Source organism: Gekko japonicus, unplaced genomic scaffold, assembly GCF_001447785.1.
Source record: "Gekko japonicus isolate JY-2015 unplaced genomic scaffold, Gekko_japonicus_V1.1 scaffold3919, whole genome shotgun sequence".
Lineage (NCBI taxonomy): Eukaryota > Metazoa > Chordata > Lepidosauria > Squamata > Gekkonidae > Gekko > Gekko japonicus.
Genome location: NW_015172136.1, coordinates 99,010 through 111,622, shown reverse-complemented (window position 1 = coordinate 111,622; position 12,613 = coordinate 99,010). Strand labels below are relative to the sequence as shown.

Here is a 12,613-nt window from a genome sequence, read left to right as displayed (position 1 = left end):
GGTTCTTCCTCCTGGGAGGCCACAGGACGCTTCCCACCAGGAAGGATCGGGGCCTCCCCGGGGGAAGCTCAGTACCCTATGGGAAAGTTCGGGAAGGCACCAGCTCCCCAGCCCCCCTGAAGTCTACGCCTATGGGCCCTACCCCACACCACAGCAAGACTAGGCCAGACAGAGAAGCACATTATTATTTCTTTTGCTTCTTTGTTCACTGTGAAAGGTGTGCGGCCTGTGCCCACTCCACAGCCATTATTTTCAGGAAGGGTGTCTGAAGAACTGAGTCAAACTGAGGTGAAGAGAGATGAAATTTCTAAACCTGTTAGGGAAATTCAAAACTAATACGTCCCCCGATGGCATATACTCAAAGAGTTCTTAGGGAACTCTAATGTGAGATTGTTGATGTACTAACATGTATACTGAAAAGAGCAAGAGTCCACTAGCACCTTAAAGACTTAACAAAACCTGTGGCAGGGTATGAGCTTTTGTGAGCCACTGCTCATTCATATACAGATAGAATCCGAGTCCATCTGTCCTATATATTGGAAAGCGGAGTGATTTCAGAAGCAGAATGACATTAGCAGGCAAATGACAATAGAAGGTGTGACTGGATTAGGTGGGGCCTGTCATTCCATTGCCACAGCACTCCTGCTACCCCCAGGGGCTGTTGTTCCACCCTGGGGCCTGTCATTCAATTCCCAGAACCCATCTGCTACCCCCAGGGGATGTCATTCTAATCTGGGAGCTGTCATTCCAGTCCCAGAACACATCTGCTACCCCCAAGGACTGTCGTTCCACTCTGGGGCCTGTCATTCCAGTCCCAGAACACATCTGCTACCCCCAAGGACTGTCATTCCACTCTGGGGCCTGTCATTCCAGGCCCAGAGCACATAAGAACATAAGAGATGCCAATGTTGGATCAGGCCAAGGCCCACCCAGTCCAACATTCTGTATCACACAGTGGCCAGAAATACCAGTGCCATCAGGAGGTCCACCAGTGGGGCCAGGACATTAGAAGCCATCCCACTGTTGACCCCCCCAAGCACCAAGATGACAGAGCATCACTTGCCCCCGAGTCCCTATCTATACCTTGTGGCTAATAGCCACTGATGGACCTCTGCTCCAGATGCTTATCTAATTCCCTTTTGAAGCCGTCCATGCTTGTAGCCGCCACCACTTCCTGTGGCAGTGAATTCCAAGTGTTAATCACTCATCTTCTACCCCCAAGGACTGTCATTCCACGGTGGAGCCTGTCATTCCAATCCCATAATACTCCAACTACTTCCAGGGGACGTCATTCCACTTAGTGGTCTCTCATTTCAGGCACAGAACACTCCTACTACCCCCAGGGCTTTCATTCCACTCTCGGGTCTGTCATTCCATTTCCAGAACACTCCTGCTACTTCCAGGAGCTGTCATTCCACTCTGGGGCCTGTCATTCCAGACCCAGAACACATCTGTTACATCCAGGGGCTGTCATTCCAGTTTGGGGCCTATCATTGAAGTCCCAGAACACTCCTACTACCCCCTGGGGCTGTCATTCCACTATGGGGCCTGTCATTCCAGTCCCAGAATACTCCTGCTACTTCCAGGGGCTGTCATTCCATTGTGGGGTCTGTCTTTCCAGTCTCAGAAAACATCTGCTACCCCCAGGGGCTGTCATTCCACTGTGGGGCCTGTCATTCCAGTCCCACAATCGTCCTGCTACTTCCAGCGGCTGTCATTCCAGTTTGTGGTCTCTCATTTCAGTTCCAGAAACACTCCTGAAACAGAAACACATTCTACTCTGCGGCCTGTCATTCCAGTCCCAGAACACATCTGCTACCCCCAAGGACTGTCATTCCACTCTGGGGCCTGTCATTCCAGGCCCAGAGCACATAAGAACATAAGAGATGCCAATGTTGGATCAGGCCAAGGCCCACCCAGTCCAACATTCTGTATCACACAGTGGCCAGAAATACCAGTGCCATCAGGAGGTCCACCAGTGGGGCCAGGACATTAGAAGCCATCCCACTGTTGACCCCCCCAAGCACCAAGATGACAGAGCATCACTTGCCCCAGAGTCCCTATCTATACCTTGTGGCTAATAGCCACTGATGGACCTCTGCTCCATCCATTATTTCCAATGGGCCTTCAAGTCTCAGCAGCACAGTATCCCTTTCTGTATTGGCCCAAAGGACAGGCAGCATGCATCTCCTAGAAACCAGAAAACGGAAATAAAAAAGAAAAAGAAAAAAATCATATGACCCCGACGTGATTCGAACACGCAGCCTTCTGATCTGGAGTCAGACGCGCTACCGTTGCGCCACGAGGTCCTCATGGTTTTCTGGGTAAGTAGAGCTATAAAACTACTGGAGTCCAACTGTCGGTCCCCTCCCCAAGAACCGTTGTGGGTTGTTTTTTTTACACCACGCTGGAAAACAATGAAAGCACAGGAAGATATAACGAAAACTAAAATCCATAGTTGCTTTTGAGCCCCTATCTACGCCTCTGGTCATTCAGCCACCTTCAGAGACAGCCCTGAATTCAGTGGGCGGCTGCAGGTTTCACACTCTCCACTGTTGAAGCGCTGTGACAGAGTCTGTCATTCCTTTGTTGGCGTTCTACACGGGTGCTTTCCCCCCACTATCTTTGGTGGAGGCTACACCCCTCCCCCATAAAAGCCTTTAGCTCCAGTGCATCCCTGTGGGCCCCTTTTAATGCCCTGCAACAGCCGCCCCAGAGCTCCACGGGACTTTCTCAGCAAAGGGGAAAACAGTCCCTGCGGGCTGATTTCAGTTGGCCGCTGCCGCCTTTTCTTTATTTCTCTTCCTTCCCCTAGCCCCGCCATTCTCCGTACACGCACTGAATGGAGACTTCCTCCCACTCCCTTTAAACAGGGTTACATCACCCACACGTCCTGTCTACATAACCCGTAAAGAGAGAGCATTTCTAAAGCAGTTCCTCGTTAGTATAGTGGTAAGTATCCCCGCCTGTCACGCGGGAGACCGGGGTTCGATTCCCCGACGAGGAGAGGTGATTCTTTTCCATTCTTAAAAAAAACAACGAACCCTGTTTCCTACAACTACAGTTACATTAAAAATTGTGTGGGTTTTTTTCCTTCTTATTTTAAAAGCCGACACAAGAAATATTCTCCCAAGCAAGAGCTTAAACTCCAGCCTCCAACTGACTGGCAGGGATACAAATAAGAATCTTCACAAACACCCCTATGCAGGAGTACTTAATATTTAGTGGGAAGAGAAAGAGGAAAAAGAAGAGGGAGGAGGAGGAGATTGGATTTATACCCGGCCCTTCACTACCCAAAGGAGTCTCAGAGCGGCTTACAAACTCCTTTCCATTCCCCTCCCCTCCCCACCACAGACCCTGTGAGGTAGGTGGAGCTGAGAGAGCTCTGACAGAAACTGCTCTTTTTCAAGGACAGGTCTTGTCAGAACTATGGCTTGCCCAAGGTCATCCAGCAAGGTGCAAGTGGAGGAGTGGGGAATCAAACCCGGTTCTCTCAGGTTAGAGTCCACACACACTTAACCACTACACCAAACTAAGTAAAAGTTCTATCCTTTCTCTCTCCCAGGAAGTGGTAGGTTTCAAAGTGTCTTTAGAACTTTATAACAAAGCTTTGCGCCCAGTGGCAACATAAAGACCCACAAAGTTTAATTCTGGGTCTAAGCTTTCATGGGCATGCACGCTTCTTCAGGTATGTGAAGAAGCGTGCCTGCACACAAAAGCTTATACCCAGAATTAAATTTTGTGGGTCTTAAAGGTGCCCCTTTAAGGAGCTGCGGTGGTTCAAGTGGTTAAGACGGTGAACTGCGAGCTGTGGAAGGTCGGTAGTTCAGCAGTTCAAGACCTGAGTGTGCTGCATGACTGAGTGAGCTCCCGTCTCTAGTTCCAGCTCCTGCCAACCTAGCCGTTCGAAAGCAAGAAATTGCAAGTAGATAAATAGGTACCACTTCGGTGGGAAGGTCACAGCGTTCCGTGCGCCTTGGTGTTTAGTCACGCCGGCCACATGACCATGGAAACGTCTTTGGACAGCGCTGGCTTTGAAACGGAGATGAGCACCGCAACCCTGGAGTTGGATCCGACTGGCTTTCGAGCAAGGGAACCTTTACCTTTTTAAAGGTGCCCCAGGACTCAAACTTCATTCCATTGCTTCAGACGAACACAGCTACCCCCCTGAATGTAGAACTTTATTTTTAACTTTGATCTGTTTATAAATGCAAAGAACTGAAGGATACAAAATAAAACCTACCTTTAAGGAGCAGTGAGGCGGCTAAGATTTGTTCTTCAGGAGCATCATATCCATCTGTGAGATTTTTATCCCAGCCCTCCTCGAAGGAACTCAGGACGGCATTCACAGTTCCCCCTGCTCCTTCTTACGTCTGGGCTAAGGGTGAATCGCTTCATGTGGATGAATGGAGATCTGAGCCCCAACAAGAAGACGACGAGAAGAGATTGGATTTATACCACCGCCCTTCACTCAGAGCGGCTGACAAACTCCTTTCCCTTCCCCTTCCCACAACAGACACCTTGTGAGGTAGGTGAAGCTGAGAGAGCTCTGACAGAAACGGCTCATTTTCTAGAACAGCTCTTATCAGAACTACGGCTTGCCCAAGGTCATCCAGCAGCTGTGAGTGGAGGAAGCCCACGCACTTCACCAATACACCAAACTGGCTCTACACCAAACTGGCTCTATACCACTACACCGGATTAGCTCTTTCTGACTTTGCTCATAATGAAGTACAAATGTTTACTCACCAGTGCCTAAAAATAAGCTCCTGTCAATTTAATTCTGAATACCTAGAGCAACAGGGCTTCGGTTTTTGCTGTGAATCTTATTTCTCCCCTTCCATCCGTCAACAGTGGATATATATTTTGGTGGGGTGTGGAGGTAAGCACGATAGGTGGTTTGCCATTCGTTGACTCTGCATAGGAAGAAGAAGAAGAGAGAAGAGATTGGATTTATACCCCGCCCTTCACTACCTGAAGGCGTCTCAGAGCAGCTTACAAACTCCTTCCCCTCCCCTCCCCACTACAGACACCCTGTGGGGTAGGTGGGGCTGAGAGAGCTCTGACAGAAACTGCTCTTTTTCAAGAACAGCTCTGACAGAACTATGGCTTGCCCAAGGTCATCCAGCCAGGTGCAAGTGGAGGAGTGGGGAACTACGGCTTGCCCAAGGTCATCCAGCCAGGTACAAGTGGAGGAGTGGTTCTCCCCGATTAGAGTCCGCGCACTTAACCACTGCACCAAACTCAGCAACTCTGGAATTCTTCGGTGATCTCTCATCCAGGCCTCCCTGGCTTAACCTGGGCCATCCAGCAGGGGGCGGTAGACATTTTACCACCTATTGACCCAAAGTCCTGTTATTTTTAGAAGCTTGTTTTAGGACCCGCAAACAAAAGAAAGTAGGCACTTCTGTGAAATGACTCCTGCCAACCTAGCAGTTCGAAAGCAAGAAATTGCAAGTAGATAAATAGGTACCACTTCGGTGGGAAGGGAACAGCGTCCCGTGCGCCTTGGTGTTTAGTCACGCCGGCCACATGACCATGGAAACGTCTTCGGACAGCGCTGGCTCTTCGGCTTTGAAACGGAGATGAGCACCGCAACCCTAGAGTCGGATCCGACTGGCTTCGAGCAAGGGAACCTTTACCTTTTACTGTGAAATGAACCATAGCAGTCTGACCCAGACCTTAAATTCAACACTCTCACCTCGACCCTTACCCCTAGTATATGCCACTCTCTGAATAATGTGGTATTTCAAACTTGCCCTTGTGCGCATGACAAATGTGAACTGCTTTAGTTTTTAGCAGTGTAATCCTAAACAGAGTTTCACCCTTTTTGAATCTGTTTAGAATTGTACTGCCAGGGTTACAAACTCTCAAACTCACCTATTCAGGAAGTAACTCCCTATTCAGGAAGTAACTGACCGCACTCAATGGCACTTTTCACTAATCGGGTTTAAGACGACACATGCCAACAAGATCTTTAAATTTAAAAGGGGCGGGCAACACAGGGTTTGGCCCGGTTCACAGCTGTGTAGGACTACAAGCAAACTGTTGCAGTGGTTTTCTTTTAGGATTAGTGTGAGGGTATTGTACATAAAGGAGGTGCGGTGGCTCAAGTGGTTAAGACGCTGAACTGCAGGCTGTGGAAGGTCGGTAGTTCAGCAGTTCGAGACCCAAGTGTGCCGCATGACGGAGTGAGCTTCCGTCTCTAGTTCCAGCTCCTGCCAACCTAGCAGTTAGAAAGCAAGAAACTGCAAGTAGATAAACAGGGACCACTTCGGTGGGAAGGCAACAGCGTCCCGTGCACCTTGGTGTTTAGTCATGCCGGCCACATGACCACGGAAACGTCTTTGGACAGCGCTGGCTCTTCGGCTTGGAAACGGAGATGAGCACCGCAACCCTAGAGTCGGACTCGACTGGCTTTCGAGCAAGGGAACCTTTACCTATTGTACATAAGCATTTTACTGTGATAGAAGATTTAGGCTAGTCATTAATACAGTAACTTGAGCTGCAGGGATCTCCTGGTGCAGGAAACGAAATACGTGTTACATTCTTATGAAACCATTGTTCATGTGCTGTAAAGCAGGGTGTCTTCTTTCAGCTGTATTGACTTTGTCAGAAGGAATGTCTGCTTTCCCTGAATCTTACACAGATCCCATTCATTCCCCCCCATAGGCATAATGATAACGCATGTGCTATAGATGTGGTTATACTTGTTTTGAGCGGTGGCTCAAGTGGTTAAGATGCTGACCTGCAGGCTGTGGAAGGTCGGTAGTTCAGCAGTTCGAGACCCGGGTGCCGCATGACGGAGTGAGCTCCCATCTCTAGTTCCAGTTCCTGCCAACCTAGCAGTTCGAAAGCAAGAAATTGCAAGTAGATAAATAGGTACCACTTCGGTGGGAAGGTAACAGCGTTCCGTGCGCCTTGGTGTTCAGTCACGCTGGCCACGTGACCACGGAAACGTCTTCGGACAGCGCTGGCTCTTCAGCTTGGAAACAGAGATGAGCACCGCAACCCTAGAATCGGATTCGACTGGCTTTCGAGCAAGGGAACCTTTACCTTTTACCTTTATACTTGTTTTAAAGCAGGGGTGTCGAACTCATTTGTTATGAGGGACAGATCTGACATAAATGAGACCTTGTCGGGCCAGGCCATGTGTGTCATAAAAGGTAACGCCAGGTAGCAGAGATATAAACTTTATAAAGGACACTGTGCTGCCCCCAGCCAGCGTTAATGTACCTTTAAGAGTAGTTGGGCCTGGGAACTGGAGTCCACAGTTAGGGGTCCCAGAAGCTTCCCTCTGACTGGCTCATTAAGAGTAATTTCCTGAGCTCAGAGGCAAAGATAGGAGTTTCATTGTTCTTTTCCGTTTCTTTGTCCATCAACCCCTACCGCAAGGAGAGGGGAAGCCCATCTCTTTTCTCACCACGGCCATGGGATTGACCTAGATCAGAAAGATGTAACGCTCTATCCAGCTATCAGTTCGATTGTGAGTAAATGATCTACTGAATGCACGTGAAGTGAAATAAAGACGATTTAAGCTCTCTTCAGTGGCTGTGCGTTGAGTCACACCTGGAAAGCGTTTGCCTTCAAACAGATATTTTATTCATTTCACAGTGTCTGATAACTGACACCTCTTGCTCTGAATTATTGAATCAAAATGTCTGTGCTGTAGCAATCTTGAATATGCTGTTCAGGTGTGTATCTGTAAGCTGCAAACCTACTTTTGATTTATTGACATTCACCACAGAAATCTCGTGCTCAGAGTCCAGGACCCAGGTTAAAACATGAAATGGATGAGTGAATGAATAAAATGAAATGGAGGAGAGAGTCTGGTGAAGCAGCAGCAGAACTGGAAGCAGGAGATGGCCAGTTCCACTGCGGGCCTGATAGAAGCCCTCTGGGGGCCTGATCCGGCCCCCGGGCCGCATGTTTGACACCCCTGTTTTAAAGTGATTGTAGTTTTAATCTGAGTGCCTTTTAGGACGCTGGAACACACCGGGAGTGTGTCCAGGTCCTGAAAATCCATTCTTTGCTTCTGGCAGAAAGGAATGTGAAAGCTGGTAGCTTTTTAAAGATAGCATGGACGGTGTGCAGCGCGGCCTGCCCCTTTTATCTCGGCTACCCTGAAACCACCCCCTTCCAGTGCTCATTGGTGCGTTTAAATGTCGCCAGACACTCCCCGGTGTGACGGAGGAGAGAGGGCCCAGAGGTCCGCCTCATCGAGATGAGTGCCCAGAGGTCCACCTCATCGAGATGAGACCACTGAGGGGTCACTCGATACCCCGAAATGAAACAAAGTGCCACTTGGGTGGTCTACCTCTCAGGGTTGGCGCAAGCCAAAATCACCAAAACCGCTCCTGCCACCCCCAAATTGCACCTGCCGCCTCGGGACACTCCCCCTGACCTCTCCTAGAAGGTGGGATGCCCGAGGGCACCCCAAAGGTGGAAACATTTGGGGAGCTCCCAATTGCCCCAAAAAGGGTGCCCAGAGGTCCACCTCGTCGAGATGAGACCACTGAGGGGTCACTCGATACCCCAAAATGAAACGAAGTGCCGCTTGGGGTGGTCTACCTCACAGGGTCGGCACACCCAGAAATCACCAGTCCCTGCCGCCCCCAAATTGCACCTGCCGCCTCGGGACACTCCCCCTGACCTCTCCAAGAAGGCTGGGGTTCTCTAGAGCATACCTCGATACCATGGCGCACACTGCAGGACCTGTGTTTCGTTTATTGCAATTCCCTATGATTTATTTCCTCAGGGTTTATTTCACATCACACAGAAGGGAAAGGGACTAGTTTGGGTACACTCTGTGTGTGTATGGTGCTTAGCACACAGAAAGATACCTCAAAAAACTAATTTCACATTGGGGCAGATTCCCCTGTTGGATACACACCTCAAATCACCAGTCAGTTAGCAAGCAGGCACACAGCTGTAATGTCTCAAGGACACAGCAAAACTCCTGCACAGCCAGGCTCTGGGAGGGAGGAGGGGGTGAGGCTGGCAAGAAAGGCTGGCAAGAAAGGAAGGGGGGGGGGACAGCCAATGCTCCCTCTAAGCTGTGGAGTCTTGCGAGCAAAAATTCTACTTTGTGAGCTACCGGCATTAAAGCGGTGAGCGAGCGATTTGGCTACTGCATAAATCAGTTTGCTCTGGAGCCCTCCTTCCTGAGCTAGGGCAAAAATGTGTGAGCTGGAGGCTAAAAGACTGTGAGTTAGCTCACACTAACTCAGCTTAGAGGGAACACTGCCTTAGATAACTAATGCTCCCTCTAAGCTGTGGAGTCTTGTGAGCAAAAATTCTACTTTGTGAGCTCCTGGCATTAAAGTTGTGAGCTTTGGCTACTGCATAAATTAGTTTGCTCTGGAGCCGTCCTTCCTGGGCGAAGACAAAGATGTGCGAGCTGGATGTTAAAAGACTGTGAGCTAGCTCACACTAACTCATCTTAGAGGGAACAATGAAGATAAGCAATGCTCCCTCTAAGCTGTGGAGTCCTGTGAGCAAAAATTCTACTTTGTGAGCTACCAGCAAGAAAGTTGTGAGCGAGCGATTTGGAGACTTCATAAATCAGTTTGCTCTGGGGCCATCCTTCCTGAGCTAAGGCAAAAATGTGTGAGCCAGAGGCTAAAAAACTGTGATCTAGCTTACACTAACTCAGCTTAGAGGGAACACTGAAAAGCAATGCTCCCTCTAAGCTGTGGAGTGTTGTGAGCAAAAATTCTACTTTGTGAGCTCCTGGCATTAAAGTTGTGAGCGAGGGATTTGGCTACTGCATAAATTAGTTTGCTCTGGAGCAGTCCTTCCTGGGCGAAGACAAAGATGCGTGAGCCGGATGCTAAAAGACTGTGAGCTAGCTCACACTAACTCATCTTAGAGGGAACAATGAAGATAAGCAATGCTCCCTCTAAGCTGTGGAGTCCTGTGAGCAAAAATTCTACTTTGTGAGCTACCAGCAAGAAAGTTGTGAGCGAGCGATTTGGAGACTGCATAAATCAGTTTGCTCTTTTGCCCTCCTTCCTGGGCGAAGAAAAAATGTGTGAGCCAGAGGCTAAAAGACTGTGAGCGAGCTCACACTAGCTCAGCTTAGAGGGAACGCTGCATATGAGCAATGTGGAGTCCTGTGAGCAAAAATTTCTACTTTGTGAGCTCCCGGCATTCAAGTTGTGACTGCAATGCGCCCTCTAAGCTGTGGAGTCTTGTGAGCAAGAATGCTACTTTGGGAGCTCCCGGCATTCAAGTTGTTGTGAGCAAGCGCGACTGCAGAAATCAGTTTGCTCTAGAGCCTTCCTCCCTGGGCGAAGAAAAAAATGTGTGAGCCAGAGGCCAGAAAACTGTGAGCTAGCTCACACTAATTCAGCTTAGAGGGAACACTGAAGATAAGCAATGCTCCCTCTAAGCTGTGGAGTCCTGTGAGCAAAAATTCTACTTTGTGAGCTCCTGGCATTAAAGTTGTGAGCGAGCGATTCGGCTACTGCATAAATTAGCTTGCTCTCTGGAGCCCTCCTCCCTGGGCGAAGAAAAAATGTGTGAGCCAGAGGCTAAAAGACTGTGAGCTGGCTCACACTAACTCACCTTAGGGGGAACCCTGGAAACAGCCCAGCCCTTGAACACAATGAGGCTGCAAACACTCTGGCTGGCGGTGGGGGAGGTGCTGATGCACACGTGGAACCTGGAGGTGCACGCTTTGGGTTTGGGGGGGTCAATGAGATTGCAAAAACTTCCGCCTTTGCTTCGAGCCCCGATCTAATTGGCTGCTTCCTTTGCCCCGCCCCGTCCCCGCAGTGAGCCGGCGCAGGCTACCTTCTGTGCGTGGCATTCAGAAGGTTCCTCCCTCCAGGACGCATCTCTGTGTATAAACTTTTTCGTTTTTCTCCCCAAAGGGAAGAAAAATGGTCTGAAAAATGGTCTTTTCTTATTTGCTAGCCGGGGGGGGGGGCAGGCGCTGGATTTCTCTGTTTTTGTTTTGCAGTCTTTATTTCCTTTTTTAAAAGGATGGAAACGGGGGATGGAAAAGGATGGAAACTGGGGCGAGGAGAAATGTTCTGCTCGCATGCTTTCGCATGGCGGTGTGGAACCAGAGACTCTGGCGTTCTGCTTGCTCGGTAAGTCAGCCTTAAAACGCTTGCTTGCTGCCTGTCTTTGTGTGTGTTTTTTGTTAAAAATGACTGTTTGCAAACTTAGGTCTGCTTTCTATGGTTAAAACTCTTTGCTGGCATCTATCCACAATGGGCTTGTTGGGGAGGATTTCCACGTGGGTTTTAATTGCTATTGATGTGTGAAATCAGTGTGAGCCGCCCTGAGCCTGATTTGTGGGGCGGGCGGGGTATAAATGAATGAAGTCAATAAGAAAAAATAAATAAATGCTTACACTGTGCTGGTTTCCTTTCTGAAGGGGCTGCCTTTTGCTCTCTCCCGTGTGTGTTTCAAGGATTTGAAAAAATAAATTGTTATGTTTGGTTCGTCAGGTACGTTGTTTACAATATAAGTGTGCTCATGCATTTCTTGGATGTACCTGGAAACAGCCCAGCCCTTGAACACAATGAGGCTGCAAACACTCTGGCTGGCGGTGGGGGAGGTGCTGATGCACACGTGGAACCTGGAGGTGCACGCTTTGGGTTTGGGGGGGTCAATGAGATTGCAAAAACTTCCGCCTTTGCTTCGAGCCCCGATCTAATTGGCTGCTTCCTTTGCCCCGCCCCGTCCCCGCAGTGAGCCGGCGCAGGCTACCTTCTGTGCGTGGCATTCAGAAGGTTCCTCCCTCCAGGACGCATCTCTGTGTATAAACTTTTTCGTTTTTCTCCCCAAAGGGAAGAAAAATGGTCTGAAAAATGGTCTTTTCTTATTTGCTAGCCGGGGGGGGGGGCAGGCGCTGGATTTCTCTGTTTTTGTTTTGCAGTCTTTATTTCCTTTTTTAAAAGGATGGAAACGCCTTCCCACCGAAGTGGTGCCTATTGATCTACTTGCAATTTCACCGATACTCAGATGCCGAATCATCGGGCTAGTCTGTACTAAAAGGGTAAGCTCAACATAAAATAGTCCGCTTACAAGACCAAAGGAAGAGACTACGATTAAGAATAACCTGACTCTGTGTTTATGTAAAACAAAGATGAGAACAGAAGAATCTCAACGAATTTTTACTGTTCCTCTATTCAGTGTTATCTGTGTTTGTTGTTTCTGAACACTTCTATGTAAATCGTTATTTCTCCACCCTGACAAATAAAAATTATTATCAAGTTTCCCTCTTGCTCTTGGGGGGAGGGAAGGGTCTCTCTCCCCCCCCCATGCTTTTTAACCCATTCCTGTGCAATGCTGCTGCCTTTTGACTTTTTAAAAAAAGGACACTCCCCCCCCCCCTTTGCTGCAATCCGGGTGTCTTTGCTCCCTGGGGCTTGTGAAGGGAGGGTGCAAAACCGGCTGGCTGGAGGGGGGGGGGTTTCTCCCCAGTTGCAAGGGGAAGGGAAGGTCGCACGACTTCCGGTACTGCTACTGAGCATGCTCAGGACTAGCACGTGGCGAGAGGAGCAACCAGCTTCTGCGGGAGCTCAGCGATGGCGGGTGAGTCTTTCTCCTGCAATCCTCTGCAGCTGCCACGTTCTGGGGATGGAGGCGCTCGGCT

General features: G+C 49.3%; 1 long non-coding RNA gene and 2 other non-coding genes across 3 annotated transcripts in view; 2 read left to right on the top strand and 1 right to left on the bottom strand.

Annotated features, from left to right (window-relative positions):
• Window positions 1-2,237: 2,237 nt before the first annotated feature.
• TRNAW-CCA lies at window positions 2,238-2,309 on the bottom strand. Its single transcript has one exon. It is a non-coding gene; the product is annotated as a tRNA-Trp (tRNA).
• Window positions 2,310-2,935: 626 nt separating this feature from the next.
• Window positions 2,936-3,007, top strand: TRNAD-GUC. The gene has a single exon. It is a non-coding gene; the product is annotated as a tRNA-Asp (tRNA).
• A 9,485-nt stretch (window positions 3,008-12,492) lies between these two features.
• Window positions 12,493-12,613, top strand: part of LOC107118657 — a 6,824-nt gene continuing 6,703 nt past the window's right edge. Inside the window, exon 1 of the long non-coding RNA XR_001482772.1 lies at window positions 12,493-12,552. This is a non-coding gene — a long non-coding RNA (uncharacterized LOC107118657). The remainder of the gene's footprint in view (window positions 12,553-12,613) is intronic.